Source organism: Tamandua tetradactyla, chromosome 6, assembly GCF_023851605.1.
Source record: "Tamandua tetradactyla isolate mTamTet1 chromosome 6, mTamTet1.pri, whole genome shotgun sequence".
Taxonomy (NCBI): domain Eukaryota; kingdom Metazoa; phylum Chordata; class Mammalia; order Pilosa; family Myrmecophagidae; genus Tamandua; species Tamandua tetradactyla.
In genome coordinates, this window is record NC_135332.1 from 154,699,999 (window position 1) to 154,717,178 (window position 17,180).

Consider the following 17,180-nt stretch of genomic DNA (forward strand, 5'->3'; position numbering starts at 1 on the left):
ATGCTTCGTAAATGTTAATAGATCAGTCAAAATAGGGGATAGGTAAATGAAAAATATGTATCATGCATAGAAAAAAAAAAAACCCTGATACAATAGCATCTTGTGTGAGGTGCAAAAATCATGACAGCAGGCATGAAGGGCTAAATTGATGCAAACATCTAACTATGAGACTATTTGAATGGAACTTCCTGATAACAACAAAAAGGATTAAGTAAGAATCTTCACACTCATATTATGGGAGGATAACCATGCAGCATTCATAATACAATTATATTAAACATATTTATTTGCAACAAATTAAAATCCTAGGCAGTGAGGTTCTGACATATATTTTCCATAATGAGCATCTCTCGGTTATTAGTTATCTGGGAATGAAGGTGTTAATGTGGCACTGCAGCATTCTATTTGGTGGATTTCTGAGCTTCCTCTCCATTCTACTGTGCTCTAGAGATCAGCACAGCTTTATCCTGTTTGATTTTTCTCCAGAAGAGGAATGATTTAAATTGGGCTTGTCTCCCCATTATATGCTATGGCTGAGGTGGCCACAATAGAAGATGTTCCCTTCTTCATGATGAGCAATACAAGTTTTCATCCTTGAAAAACTGTGATGTCAATCTAAAGCAAAATGGAAAATATATGCATTCCATAATGCTAACATAAAGTATGGCATACAACATTCTATCTTCGATATTGTTAGAAGTATGTAAAAGTAGAATATGCCACATGAATAGGAATTTGAGGTTGCAGACAAATGAAATCTTTTTTTGTTTGCATGTTTGTTTGGGACAGTGAATGATTTCTACTTGAATTTCTATTACCTCAGTATAATCTTGATGATAAATATTTAAATCTAGTTTGGTTTTAAAAACAGGAAGCTTTTATCAGAGTGAAATGCCTTACTGAATTAATTGATATGATTTATGTTTTTCTCATATCCTGACCTTTGAGTGAAACTCTAGTAAGTTTTCCTTATTCCCATTTCTTCTCCAAGGGTAAGAAACTTTGATAGCACACAAAGAAACAATGGAGAAAAGGATGGAGTTTTAGTGGAAGATGAAAGTGATTGCTGATGAGGTGGAGGAGGATGGTGTGGGTCAGCCTTCTCCAGAGAAGCAGAACCAACAGGAGAGATCTGTAAATATGAGGTTTGTGAAGTTGTCTCATACAACCATGGGAATGAAAGAGTCCAAAATCTGTAGGGCTGGCTGTGAAGCTGGCAGCTATGATGCAGGGTCTGGAAGAACTCTACAGGAGAGGCTTTTTGGCTGAAAAAACAGTGAAAGAGTCTCTCTTTTCCCTTAAAAGCCCTCAACTGAATGGATTATCTCATTGTGGGATGCACGTCTTAGTTGCTCACAGCTGTAATCAGCCACAGACGCAATCAAGTGACTGATGACTGAATACACCAGCCTTCTGGTTTATCAACCAGCCAAGAAATATCCTTGCAGCAATGGTCAAACCAGTGCCTGCCTGACCAGATAGCTGGTCATAATCATATGTCCAAGTTGACACCAGAACCTAATCATCACAGAGGGATCCAGTCTTGATTTAATCTTTCCACTGTTCTCCTTCAGAGCACTATATTTCATGCAATTGGTATGATATTTGGGGTTTGGAGCGATGTTAAAATTGGAGATGACTTTGCCTTTAGAATTTGTCAATCAGAAGGAGAGGCACCTAAAGACATGTCAACCCACTTCAATGCAGGTGTCAGGATCGCTAGCAAAAGCACAAATTGCACAGGCTCTGATGGAAAAATGTTTTACTCACGTAGAGAAGGAACAGAGCAAGGTCAGCTTCACTAATGGGTGTCAATTGCCTATAGCCAGTGGATCTCAATGTATGCCCCAATGCAGGGAGATGTGCTAGGTGCAGCACCCCTCTCATGTGGTAGGTGCAGCAGTGGAGCACCCTGTTTCTTCCCGGCCAGGGACAGGCATAGCATCAGCATCTGAGCTGGATGTTGTAAAACATGCCCACCTGAATCAGACTGTCTCCAGTGAATACTTACATAGGATCAGGACAGTAGGGGAAGAATGTACCAGCACTGCCATACATACTACAAGGCTGGGTTTCATCCTGTTAGGCCAAAACACCTGGCCCTGAATACAGGACGTATTTGTGGGTCCCAGGAAAAGGTGGCAGGCTGTGCCGGGACTCTCCCTACCACAGAATTCATGCATGATCTGGATTGGTTCAGGGGAAGGAAGACAAGCAGACGTCACTTATGCTTGTGTCTAGAGTAAGTACTAAGTTCAGGAAGGGGCTAAACGAGTCTCTGGGTTTCTTATATGATGCAATATAGTTCAGCAGGGCAGGGAATTCTATGGGGATTTGTCTCTTTCTGTCTCTCTCTGTCTCTGTCTCTGTCTCTGTCCGTCTCTCTCTCTCTCACACACACACCCCTTGATAAAATAACCATAACAGCTGTGAAGTTACCTACTCAAAGATCTGAGGATTTAGGATTCTGGTCATCTTTTACCATCACCAGCAATGCCCTAATTTCCTATCGAAGTGGACACTAACTTTGTATAATTGTTTTAGTCCCTCTTAACACATGATAACGTTTCCATTCAATAGTGATACTTTTTATCTGAAATGAAGGTATCACATACATTTTCTGTAATTATATGGAAAATGACAAACCTCTTGCTATAAAACTAATGTAGACTTTTATTTTAATTTTAAGAAAGTAATTAGTAAAGCAGCGTAATATGGAAGAAAAGACAGTGGACTGGGTAACAGGAAAGGCTGATTCAAGTCCTGTCATTGTTATGACACTTTCACATTAATGACTTGAGTTCTCTAGTTGATCTCTTTGTACCGTGATCACACAGGTGCTTTGCCTGGGAGAGCCCCGGTTTACACCTGCTAACACAATGTAATTGTTAATAGCACTCCTTCACTTTCAAAAGAGTCATGGTTTGGATGATACATTATATGGTCATTTTATCGCTCGGGATTCTTTCAACCTGAGTATTCTTTGATGCTGCCTAGAGATGAGATGCGGAATCCATTGTCTGAGGAGAAGTCATTGAAATTCTACTCCTTTTCTTTGGGAAGTGGTGAGGGATGAAGTCATTGAATTTGTTATGGACTGGACATGAAGGTTTGACATTCATATCCTTTAATTCTATCCTGAAGGCTATGTAGAAACATTTTAATCAGGGAAGAAACTAAAAGGCCATTTTGGCTGCATTGTTTAGAAAGTATTTTAAGACATCATTGCTAGAGTGTTATGAAGTTGTTACAATAATTCAGGTAATAAATGAAAGATCTTATCCAAGATTGTGACAGCAGGTCCTTCCTTACACGTGGGACCTGACTCCCAGGGGCAGACATCCCCCTGGCAAAGTGGGACATGACTTGCAGGAAAGAGTGTGGCCCTGACATCATGGGAGGAGAAAGCCTTCTAGACTGAAAGGGGGAAGAGAAATGAAAGAAAACAAAGTTTCAGTGTCTGAAAGATTTCAAATAAAGTTGAGAGGTCATTCTGGAGGTTATTCTTATGCAGTATATAGATATTCCTTCTCAGTTTTTGCTGTATTAGAGTAGCTAGAGGGAAATAGCTAAAATGGTTAAACTGTAATCCAGTAGTCTTGATGCTTAAAGATGATTGTGAAATTATATAGCATTTAAGGTGTGTTGGTGTGGTTGTGAAAACCTTGTGACTGATCCTCCCTTTAGCCAGTGTGTGGACAGAGGAGAAATAAAAAAAAAAGAGAAAAAATAAATAAGCAATGGGTTATGGGGGGGTGGGTGTGTGGGATGGTTTGGGTGTTCTTTTTTTATTTTTACTTTTTAAGTTTTTGTTTATTCTTTTTATTTTGGAGTAATGAAAATGTACGAAAACCAATTGTGATGATGAATGCACAGGTATATGATGATACTGTGAACCAATGACTTTGGATGATTATATGGTATGGGAATATATATCTTAAGTAAAAAAAGATTGTGACATGGAAAAGTACTAATTAAAGATATTCAGTAGCAACATTTATAGGATAAGGTGACTATTTGACTATGGATTAAAGAAGAGACTAGATCCTAGGATGACCATCAGTTTGGTCCATCAGTTTATTAACTGACTGGGTATACAATGATCCCATTCATGGAAAGGGGAGTGATAAGCTTACCAGTTTGGTATTAAAGATATAATGGGCTCAGCTCATATTTAGACTTGTGGAGTTTAGGAATCTATGGGACATGCAAATGGAAAGATTCGGTAGACATTTAGATTTGGGATAAGAATCTTAGAATATTGAACTGGTCTCATCATCTAGATCTGGGAGTAACCAACACAGTCAAAGCTTCTAGAAAAGGTCCAGGGGAATCTAAAGTGAGGCAAACTTGAACTAATAAAAGAACCTACAGGATTAATAGCATTTAAAAGAAAAGCAAATAAAAAGACAAATTAGAAAGGGAAACTGATAAAAGGCTACTAGAGAAGTAGCAAGAAATGTATGAGAGAGTGATGTCACCATAGAAAGAGATAAAGTTCCATTTTTAGAGTATTCTTTGCTTTATTTCAGTGATGCTTAAAATTTTTTATCTCAAGTTTCCTTTGCACTCTTAAAAATTATTGAAGAGGGGATGCGAGAGTAGTTTGGTGGTAGAATTATTGCCTGCCATGCGGGAGACCCGGGTTCAATTCCCAGCCCATGCACTTCCCAGACAAACAAACAAGCAAATGAAAAACCAAACCAAACAAAAATTCAAATGGTGCTGCAATAAGGAGATACTCACATGGAAAAAGAATGACATGTGACCCCCACTATACAGCATACAAGGGAAAAAATGTCATTGAAGAATCCCAATTTCTTTTGTTTATATAAGTTAAATCTACTGATACTTTTATATTAGAAACAAAATTGAGGAAATTATATTTATTGAGTCATCTAAATGTGAAAATAATACATTCATTAAATGTTAACAAAAATAGAATACTTTATGAAAAAGTCTGTATTTTCAAAAAAGTTTGGTAAGAAGCATGACATTGTGGAAATCTCTTTAACATGTAGCTTAACAGAAGACAGCTGGATTTCATACTTGCTTTTGCATTTAATCTGTTCCAATATGTTATTTGAGTTGAGGCATATGAAGCAAATCTGACTTCATGTAGATGTGCTGTTGAAAAACTCTTTCAGATATTTATGAATATTCTTCTTTGATACTACATCAGTACTTGACTAGAGGTAGTTTCTTAAAAGGTGGTTACAATTTGGGTGGGTGGGTGCAAGGATAGTTCAGTGGTAGAATTTTTGCTGGCCACGTGGGAGACCCAGGTTTGATTCCCTGTCCATGCATTTCCCAAAAATCAAACAAGCAAAACAAACAAAAACAAACAATCATACAAAGCAAACATTCAACAAATAGTGCTGCAATAATGGATACTTACATGGAAAAATAATGACATATGACCCCACCATACAGCACAGACACACGAAAAAATTAGTTACAGTTTGGAATCTAGAATGGTATCAATGAATTTTTTGTACAGTGTTACATTAAAATTGATCACTACACCTTGAACTTTGAATGGCCCTTCAATTCATTCATAATTTTATAATGTCTCTCATTGGCCATTTGGAAAATAATGTTTTACTGAATTTGTAGATCTTCCAAATGTTGACATATTTCATTATATAACATCAAATAATTACATTCATCAATATGACTGCTATTATCAGAAAAGTATATAAGTATTGTGAAGCTGTCAAGATCCCAGTGGTGGATATATGTTTTCCAGTATTCTAATTTTCTCTTGAAAGCACAAATTTCATCATTGTCAACACATATTTCAGTTGTTTTCTTTGAAGGGACAAGCTCATTACATTTACTTTCAAGAAAATCTCTGCTAAATGCCACAGTCTGAATAACCATGGTTTATCTATCAGTCACTCTTTCAAGTAAAAAATGTGTTCTAGGAACAGAGAAGCTAGTTCAAAATCTCAAAACTCTATTATACAAGTGCTTTCCTTCAGTATACGAATTACTTAATGTACACTTTACATTTTGTCACACAAAATATTAAAAATACATGTACTAAAGGACTGAGATTTAATAAAATTAATCATTTTTCCTGTTTCATCAAGGATGTTATTAAGTGAAAATGGCTTTAAAAAAAAAATTAACTGTGAGCATGTTGTGGTCAGGAATGTAATGACTAGTACTACATTTGAGGTCTCTGCTTTGATCTGTGATAAAGCACAGAAATTTTACCTCCCCTGATTGTGCATATTCGGTGTTAATGTCAATGCAGTGAAAAAGGTCAGTAACATCTTTGCATCATTGTGAAAATAATTTGGTTTTGCAGATGCCCAGAATGGGGCTTGGGGACTCCCAGGAGTTCACCAGTCACACTGGGAGCACTGTTGCTTTAAATTTTGAGAGGGCTACACCATCAATTGCTGCAGTAACATTTAAAATAACACAGCACAAAGTTAAACTAAACTAAAAGTCCTCTATTGGATTTTGCAACAAAGAGGTCATGGACCAGCCTGTTGAGAAAAATTCTGGGGTTCATATTTTCCAGCATAATTTATCTTAAATTTCAGTAAGTATCTACCTGTATGAAATAATGTAAAGAAAAATATACTCTCCCTTTCTCCAGTGAATGTATTTTGTCCACCTCAGATGTAAATGCTTCAATGTGTGAAGGCATTAATTATGACTGTCACCAAACCTGGAAGAGCATTACAAATTTCTCTGACTAGGAACTAAATGTCTTTTCCCTCTTTGAATTATGGATCTAGCATGTAAAACAATTTGACATGTCATTTATAACAACTCGGGGTAGAAACAATTCCCAAGAATAGGGTTGTCAGAAACCCCATATTCTCTGGTTACTATGTACAGACATCAAATGAAATAGCTTAATATTTTAAGAACTTACTTTAAAATAATTTGAGTGAAATTATGTATTTATTTGGCATATTGTAAGACATATGAGACTCAACAGCTATAGATAGTAATACATGAAGGACAGGCAATGTGTTAAAGTCACATTTATTGAATATCTTCTTTGCACTTTCTCTGAATCAGAAATATTATCTATTTCATCACAGATAAGCTTTTTAAAGCCCATTAAGCTAGGTACTATTAACCCTTCCTTAAAGACCATTAACCCAATCTAAAATTATCACCCTTATCCAAAACCCTATCTAACACTGAATTTTATTGAGATTAAATAATGTGCAAAGGTAGTGGATTTTTATTTCCTTGATTAATGCTATCTGAGTGAAATCAATTTCCTTATAAAATAAGAATTTCTTCTACCTTCAAAACATTTGTTAAGCTTTGGATTCTACATACAGGGCACTGTTCTATAATGCTGGATTGCAATTGCATAGTTTCAATTTATAAAGCACTTTTGCAAATATAATTGAAGAAAATCGAAGCTAAGTTAGGTAAACTTTCCACCACCTCACAGGTATAGAAACTGACTGGGCAGCTCTAGAAGCTAGGATCCCGACAATGTCCTGAGAGATACTTAATATTTAAAAGAGATACATCTGTCTCCAGGCCATAATTACTTGTATTTTCCCAGAAAGCCATGGTGAATCCAATAATATTCTACCTAATCAGCATTGGATATGTTTGGATATACATATACGCATTTTTCACATTGCCTGGAATCTATCTGATTTACTTCTAATTCCTATTTAGTTTTAGAGTGGATGTTAGCTTTCATTATTGGACACTTTCTACCAATTTTGAATAATTGTTCTTAGGGCTATATAACATAAAAATTCAATGATTCTTGGCAGTATTAACCCTCTATTCACCTTTACCATGTCTCCAAACTCCATCTGCCTTTACTATATCCAACAACTAAGTTGTCATCTATGCGTTACATTTAAATTTTACTTTCCAATATGTTTCCTTGAACTTTGGTGTCTCTCTCTTTCTCTACACATATGTCCTAAAATCTCTTTTGTTCATGGAACATTATGGCATCCACTCCTTTTTGATAACCCTGTTTTTAGCGTTTCCAGTTCAGTTCTACATTCTCTTGAAGTATGTCTATATTTGGTTTTCACTACTTTCATTCATTCACCTCTTAACTATAGCATCTTTCTTGCTACATATTTCACTGGGTCCATGACCGTCTTCCCCACCCTCCTGTAGCTAATGTTTCCATGGCTAAATTAGTGTTCAAAGTGATCTCACAGCATAACCCGATAAGCATGTAAAATTTGAATATGCACAGGAATGGACTGCATGGAGAAAGCGACCGGCATTTCAGGCAGTTGGGGTGATGTGAAAAAGAGCATGGGGCAGAAACGTGGTGGGATGGGTGTTCAGAATTGAAATTCACTTCATTTAATGAAGCATATGCAATTCGAAAATTTATATAATTGATTCCAAAAGGAATTCTTTAACCTTTGTCTTCACTGTTATTTCCCATTTGTTTATGAAACAATTACAGTCAATCAGCTACAGGGCATATACAGGTCCTCAAAGAGCAGAACATAGAAATTTATTTCACACATTTTGAGGATTTTATTCTCACACTGAAAAATGTACACCCACATTCATATACACCAGAGAATTCCCTCCCTCAATGTTTATCTGCCTTTTCTGTAGTATAAGGGAATAAAAATTGAAATTCCATGACTATACGATGGGAAGACATTAGCTATATAAAAGTACAGAAGAAACAAAAAGAATAGAAAGTAATAAAAAAGAAATAAAAAATACAGCAGAAAAGTATTTTAGAATTAATGCAGTTTATAAACTGTATATACTTTTAAGGTAAACTTGCTTCCTTAAGAGGAGAAGAAATGAACACACTCAGCATTGTTCAGGCCCTAATTAAAATTCCACAGGGAATTTAAATGTGGCTCCACAATATTAAAAAATTATGTACTGTGGGATCTTAGAAGCAGCCAGTAAAAGTGATTGCAGAAAAGCCTTTCAAGAAAAAAGATTGCTTGATGCTGGCATAATTTCAGTTCGACATAAGTATTAGGATAGTTAGTTCTGTATTTGGAGTTAACAGACAGTGGTAGGTAGAAATTAGAATTTAAAGTAGAGCATAAACTAATTTCTTTAATTTATACAATTCTGGCTCTATCAATAAGTATGTGAGAAGGATATTATGACCATATGTGATGGCCATTTGTTATAAAAGAAAATGAGACAAAAGTTACTTTATGTCAGCTTGCCCTTGAAAATTGCTACTATTTATAGACTGTGACTTTAAACACATTAAAAATTTCTGAAAGTTATGGGGTGGGAAGTTAATAATTGTAAAGCATTGACACATAGCTAAATGTTAATCAATCACTAGCAATTTGCAGCTTTAACTAAACTTCAGCTTATATTAAAATATTTTTGATAGCAATCCAATTCAAGAGTCAAAATGCTGACCAGAAAACATTTTAGTTGAATAATGTTGAGTATTTTATGAAACAGAGACAGTATCTGTCAAAACAATACCAGGTGGAGTAAGAAATTTTATTTCCTTACACATGAAAAATTTCAAGGGTGATTCTGGATTTTAGGTTAATAGCATCAGATAGAGACTGTTGCAATTGAACCTAACACTTCCTCACTTCAGTTCCAATATTCCTAAGAGATTTAAAATCAAAAGTACAAAAGTTCTGTAACCATGGCTAAGATGATTTTGTGTGGGGCACAGTGCTATATAAGTAACAAATATCATTTGCTGGGCACTTATGTGCTTTTCATATTATATTCACAATACAATATACCTTATAATAATTATGAAAGGTAGGTTTTATTATTTCAAATTTATTTATAAGAAACAAGAAGTTTTGCGAATTTGTTTGATTCACAGATGTAATACCAGAGAAAGCTGAGATTCATATCTAGTCCAGTCTGAATTTAGCAGCCATGATTTTTCCCTCCAAATCCCATCCTGCTTTCGAGGTTTGACTTATAATCTAAAACCACTAATCTTTGTCATCAAGTCTACTAAACTCTATTAAATATATTCACAATTAGTTAAGCTATCTGCCCTGCTATTTAATTGATCACAAGAGGCATTATTGATACTGAACAAGAAAATAAACAGGATTATTACATAATTAAGTGGCTACAGCTCCAAAACAACAAAAAGCATATATTTCTTAAGGATCAGCAATGTCCTGCCTAATGTACGTTAAATAACCATTTGACTTTTGTGCGGGTATGTTTGTGCGGGTATGTTTGTGCGGGTATGTTTGTGCATGTGTGCAAGTAATGTCAAAGACGTCGTTTTTTTTGCCTTACTAGAAAGCCTATGAGATTAAGTACTGGTTAAAATTAGATAAGCCCTTGTGAATAGGAAAGGATTATGCAAAATATGAACAAAATTATTGGCTAATACTATCCTTAAAGAATATTTAGGTGGGGAATCTGGTGGCTTGGCAAGGACGTGGAAAGAAATTATAAAGACTGGAAAGAGCAGAAACACTGAGGTAAATATATATATATATATATAGAGAGAGAGAGAGAGAGATATCTACATAATACTTTATTTGGCTTTTTATTCTTTAATCATTTTATAATTTCCAAAATGTTAAAGTAGAGGGCTGTCAATCAAGTTAGTGCTACAACAACTTAAAAAAAATGCCCATTGAATCAGCTGTCTTGGTGAATGTAGGAAAGAGGTTTTCATAAATGGAGGAAAAACTGTTCCCGTTAGGCTGACTAGAATCTGTACTGTAAAACTTTAGGTCAGGCATAGGGAGACATTTTTACTGTCCTTTCTAAAGTTCTGTTCTGAGATCATTAGCACAATGCATTTGGAAAGTAAATGAAAATTCTAATTTTCCCTCACTTCAAGGTTTACTTGATTCAGTCCATCTCGTGGAGTGAGAGGGCAGTGGGCCTGCTGTTAGAGACCTCATTTTTCACAAAGAAATGGATCCTTACATCATAATGAAAAGAAACATGAATTCAGTGATATTTTAGAAAGATGAGCTATTAACATAAGCATTCTCACACCAGAATTCATCAAGGTGCTCAAAACCGAGAGAATAGAGAGCAGAACTTCAATGTGTAATGTGAAAGGTGAGGGGCTTTTCAGATTAATAAAATATTTTGATTAACAAATGTCTGTGAAAGGAGCCATCACCCTCCCAACCACTCTGACTTGAAATGGTTGTGTCATTATTAACTTCCTCACCTGAATCTCTGATTAACATACAATCAATCACCAAATTTGGCTGATTTGTCATAATATTTTTCTCTTTTCAATTCATACCTTGTATTAGTTTCCTATTGCTGCTGTAAGAACTATCACAAACTAAGTTTTTAAAAACAACATGAATCTATTATCTTACAGTTCTGGAGATCAGATGTTTAAAATGAATCTTCCTGGGCTTAATTAAAGGGGTCACCAAGCCTGCATTCCTTCTGGAGGCTCTAAGAGAGTTAGTTATCTTTCCTTTTCCAACTTTTGGGACATCCTATAATCCTTACATTGTGCCTTCTTTCTCCTTCCTCAAACCTAAAAGCTAACATCTTCAAGTCTCTCTCCAGATCCTGAGATTCTTGACTGTCCCTTTCACTTTTATAGGGACTGTTGTTGTTAATCTATGGCAATTTAAAAATCCTTAATTTAATTATATCTTCAAAGTTCCTTTTCTCATGTAAGGTAGCATATTTACAGGACATAGACACATTTGGAAAGAGCATTACTCTTACCGCTGTCTACTTTATGACTCCCCAAAGATACACAACTGTTCCTCATACAAAACGCATCCACCCCATCCTAACAGCCCTACCAGTCTCAGCCCCTCACAGCATTAACTCAAAATGCAAAATCTCCTCAAATCTCATCAGTTTAAAAAGTTTTAAATCTCAAGATTTAAGCATATAAAGCAGATATAGATGCGACTCTAGGTATGATTCAGCGGAGGCAAAATTATTCTTCATTTATGGACATGTTAAACTATAAAACACACTATCTTCTCCTAAAACACAGTAGTGGGGCAGATGCAGGATCCCATTTATAGACATCCTCATTCAAAAAAGAGAAAATGGAAGTAAAAAAAAAAAAAGGAACCAGGAGGGCCACAGTGGCTCAGCAGGGAGAGTTTCCACCTGCCATCCCGGAGACCTGGGTTGGTTTCCCTGTGCCTGCCCATGCAAAAAAAAAAAAAAAAAAAAGGAACCACCAGTCACAAGTCATTTTGAAATCCAGCTAAAAAAAAACAACAACAATAGAGTTCACGGACTAGGAATAACCCTCTGTAATCTGTGGCTCTGCCCCCTGCACTCTTGGATCTACCCTTGAAGTCATCCTTCCCTTTTAGTGGAGGATAGCAAATGTTTGTAGCTGAGCAGAATCGAACTTGGGTCTCTGGCATGGCAGGTGAGAATTCTGCCACTGAGCCACCATCACACTCCCCCAGGTGAGTGTTTGTATCAGCCTGTTTATACATGTAGAATTTTTGGAGTCCAATAGTCTTTCATTTTGTCTTTCCTCAGTCTCTTTCAGTCCAAGCTCACATCAGTTTCTACTGGTATAAATTTCTGAAGAACCATGTGGTTCCCTCCCTGCATGCCATGGAGATTCGCTCCATTTTACCAGAAGCTCTGCTACAGATCTTTCTTTGATAATCTTGTCTCTATTTTTGGCTTCTCTTGAGATGGCTGAGGGTATACAAGACACAAATGCCTACTTTTTTCAGGGTCCTCTATGTGACTGTAAACTCTGACATATTTGAGCCTACAAAAGGAACTAGCAAGGTGTTGTCCATTGGCTTTCACTTGTGAACACTTTCTTGACAATGAATTTCCTAATTTTAACTCTTTGCAGCTCAATAAGCTGAGAATTTACCAAATCTTCAAGCACTTGGTTCTTTTTTTGCTTAACAGTTCTTCCCATAGTTTATTGATTTCTCCTCACAATTTACTCAAAGTAACAAGAAGAATCCAGACTGCACCTGCAGCAATAAAAAAAAAAAAAACACATCAGCTAAATGCCCAGTTTCATTGCTTATAAGTTCTGCTTTCCTGGGGCACAATTTAGCTCAGCTTTCTGGCATTATATAAGAAGGATTCTCTTTCCCCCAATGTCCAATAACATGTTCCTCATTTTTTTCTCCCACTTCACCAGCAGTTCCTTTAATATCCTTGTTCTTACCAATATGCTATTTACGATGAATTTATGTATTCTCTAAGACAGGGTAGGCTCTCTCCTCCGTGCTCCTGATTTCCTTCTGTGTCCTTAACAGCGTCATTAACATCCATATTTCTCCAACCTAGATTATCTCTCATGCTCCTCAAATCTAGACAATCAACACTTTTTCTATCATGCGCCTCAAAATTCCTCCTGCATCTCCAATTACAATACCAGTTCTAAATTTTTAAGCATTTGTTACAGCAGCATCCACTTTAAGGCACCAAAATCTATATCCATTTCCTATTGCTAGTATAACAAATTACTACAGACTTAGTGAATTAAAAGCACACAACTTTATTGTCTCACTGGCCCCACAATTACCTTACATCTGAATCTTGTAACTTTATTCACTGAGTAAAGTTAACACCAAAGGGGTGTTCTTGTAACTGCCCTAGATTTTTTTTTGAACACCATCAACAAAATTAACAACAGCAGTAATAAAAAGTTTGAATGACAATTGAGTGCTTATCATGTGCTAGGTGTTTTTTTAAATGTGGGGATTTTTCCATGCAATGGCTTTATATGTAGATGATATTATTACTTCACTTTATATTTAAGGGAATCAAGGAATAGAGAAATGAGGTACCTTGCCCATTCACCTACATGGTAGGTGGAAGAACAACCTGTAACCTGCAAAAAGAGTTTTCTTCCTAAAACAGAGCTATCAAACATTATTTTTGTTTCCTTCTAAATGAAGTCCAAATTAAACTATATTGCCAAATATTGGACAATACACTCAACTCCAGTCATGTATAATTGTTATTCTCTAAGCATCCTTCACATTTTTCCGTTTCTGTATTTTGTGCATTGTATTTCATACTTTGGTGGATATTCCTTCACCTTTCTCCACCTTTTAATCTTCATTTAAAACCCTATCTCCTCCATAACTTGTTATAACAACTTAGCTATCAAAAACCTTTCATTAGGCAAAACACTCTGAATATTTTGTATGTATTTTTCGGTATAACATAGAAGATTTATTTCCACTTTGTATTGCCATATAAAATTTACAGGTCTGTTATTTTTCCTAAATAGATTTTAAGTTTATTAAGGACTAACAGAGAGTCCTGCCCAATAAACATTAGATAATCACTTGAAGTTGGTGCATATATATTAGTATGCTGGTGTGTATGTGTGTGACTGTAGGGTAAAAATTCTAAAGCCTTGTTATAGGATATTAACTAAAGAATATATAATTACTGCCCCATAGTCTAATTGACTTGTATATTTATTTACTATAGTTTATTTTACAGATGCCATAATTTAATGGTTACAAGTATGTAAGGTAGCTGCTGTTGCCATTCCTAGCAATATTTTCTCCATCTCACAGCTGTGCATAGTTCTTTCATAGCAGCACATATTTTAGTCAAGCTTATAGGATATCGACAGGAAAACAAGACATCTTTTGGCAATATAGAAAATCAGTTAAATTAATCTTCCGCAGAACTTAAGATGAAATTTCATTCTGTGACCTTTAGAGTAATGATTCCCTAATCATGGTCATGACCTTTCATTAAAGGTTTTCTGCATTCACCAATTCCTGACATAATTTCATCAACATCTAAAGGTGATTTGAGAAGGGAAATAAATTACATATGCAAATCCTGTAAGTTGATAAATGTAAGCATCTAAGATAAGGATTTGAACTTTTGTTCTTTATCTTTATATGAAAGAACAAGCACCTCAAAATAAATCCCCTCAATTCAGAAAGTGTTTACTGGGTGCTTATTATATGGAAAGCACGTGTATATGCTATAAGACATAAGTAAAAATATGACTTTTTGAAAGAATTCATATTAAGTGGGGGAGACAAATGTGGACAAAACCATTTAAAAAATAAACCAATTTAATTAAAAATTAATTATTAAACCATTTTTAATAAAATTAAAAATTAAACCAATTAAAAATTAAAATGGTTTTGTTATAGTTAAAATACTATGTTATAGTATTTGAGGAACTATGATACAGATATAAACAAAATACTGTCAACGTCCCAGTAAAAAACCAGAAAGGAATGAAAATTAGATTATTGGAAAAGAGTTTAATATAGCATGATTTACAAAGGTATGGGCAGGATGTAAAGAAATGGTAAGGAATGGCACAACACTGTTACTTCCTCATGGCTTGAAGGGAACGTGGGAGGAAATGGTTATTGGGGGTTGCAGAGACTGAGAGAAAGGTCATCTAAGAGGAGATCTGCTTTTAAGATAAATGACACAAAGGGACCTCACAGAGAGGGAACTCTTTCCTTCTTCCCTCTGTTCTCCTGCCATTTCTCTCCATTGGCTAAAACCAGCTAGAAGTCAGAGGCAAGGGAAATTAGCCAGGCAGGTTAGGGGCACAGGCATGGTGTGGGGGGGAGAAAGTTTATCTGGAGGAGCATATGGAAAATAGATAGCAAAAATATTATACAAGCAAAAATGAGTGAATGAAGGCTGGCCACGGTGGCTCAGCAGGCTGAGTTCTTGCCCGCCATGCTGGAGACCCAGGTTCGATTTCCAGTGCCTCCCATGCAAAAAAAAAAAAAACAGATAAGAATGAGTGATTAGTAATTGCCTGATGATGGGAGAAATCTTTACTACACAGACAATTGGTTGGACCCTGGAACATGAACAGTTCTTTATCCAGAGGAAAAGGAAGGTATCAGAATTTCACATTAACAAACTATATAAAGGAAGACATCGAAGTGTATAGATTTATGGAGTAGTTGGGAATTTTGAGTGTTGTTGCTATCACAATTCAACTGTATGTATTAATAATAAGATGGAAACCTTGCCATCCAGGTTTTGCTAATGTAGAAAAAAACACCAATTAGTGACTTCAGTTCTTATCATTTTAAGGACCTTGTCATTGACGTAAATAAAACAGCTTAATTTTTGGAAAGAACAAATTAAAGTCATATTTCAGTTCATTTTTGTAGAAGACTCATTTTATTCAACTTTTTTCTCCCCTTGAACTTGAAAATCATTTGAAACTGTCCTTTGTGGTTCCTCTCATTGTTGCGGACTCTTTTCATCTGTTTTTCTGCTTCATCCCCAAGCCTTTTCTCTTCTGTGGAATTTGGGAGGTAGAGGAAAGAGAGCTGGGAGGAGTTCAAGCAAGTGGGTAATGACGAAAAGGAATGCTGGAGGTGGAGAGGGATAAGGAAAAGATGAAAGGAGAAGGAGAATGAAGAGGAGGAGGAGGAAGAGCTGAGAAAAGAAAGCAGGTGCGGATAGAAATAGAAGAGAAAGAGGTAGAAGTGTTGCTTTGGAGTAAATAAATCACAGTCTTTGGTGTAAGAAAAATTTTTGAATCAAACTAGTATTTGCCGTTTACTAGCTAGTTGCTCCTGAACATTTTTTCATGTATAACATGGAAAGAATGCAAAATAATATTCAAGATGTTGAGAAAAGTAAATGTGATCTCATATGTGATAGAGTTAAGTGCACGGACGGTATTTCATAGGTGCTAATTTTTCCTTACTTTTCTTTATTTTAACCTAGCTGGTTAAAATAGTAAACAGAATTATTAATTATGAATTTGTCTAGACTTTGCTAATGAGCTAGTGTGGAAAACACTATAATCTCCACATCAATTGCAAAACTTATAAGTATCCCAGCATTTACAATTTAATTCAAGCTTCTTTTTTGTCATTAAGTATTAGGATGTGGGAAATAAAACCCTAGCACCACAATCCACAAATAATCCATTTTAAATAAGGACAGGTAAGCTATCAGCAAATCGTAATAGAGTTAATTGCCAAAATCAAATCCAGGGAAAAGAAAGGCCATTCATAAAAGATACACTATCTTGTTTGAATTAAAACAGCAAAACAAAGGGCTATCATTCCACCTATTTATGCTACAGAAGAAAAATATTTTTTGAAAGAGTGCAGTTAACAGTACAAAAGGTAGCTTACTATAATAATGCATTCCATTGACAGAATAAAAACTACCAGGGAATCTGTTGAACATTAACAGCCCACAAAGGCAGCAGAGAGGATTTTAACAGAAACAACACAAAACAAGGAAAGAACGAATGAGAACAGCAACAACAA

General features: G+C 35.6%; 1 long non-coding RNA gene across 12 annotated transcripts in view; it reads left to right on the forward strand.

Annotated features, from left to right (window-relative positions):
* The first annotated feature begins 2,851 nt into the window (after window positions 1–2,851).
* LOC143686445 (uncharacterized) overlaps window positions 2,852–17,180 on the forward strand; it is a 275,383-nt gene continuing 261,054 nt past the window's right edge. For all 12 annotated transcript variants that reach the window (XR_013177151.1, XR_013177143.1, XR_013177146.1 and 9 more), the window contains exon 1: window positions 2,852–3,109. This is a non-coding gene — a long non-coding RNA (uncharacterized LOC143686445). The remainder of the gene's footprint in view (window positions 3,110–17,180) is intronic.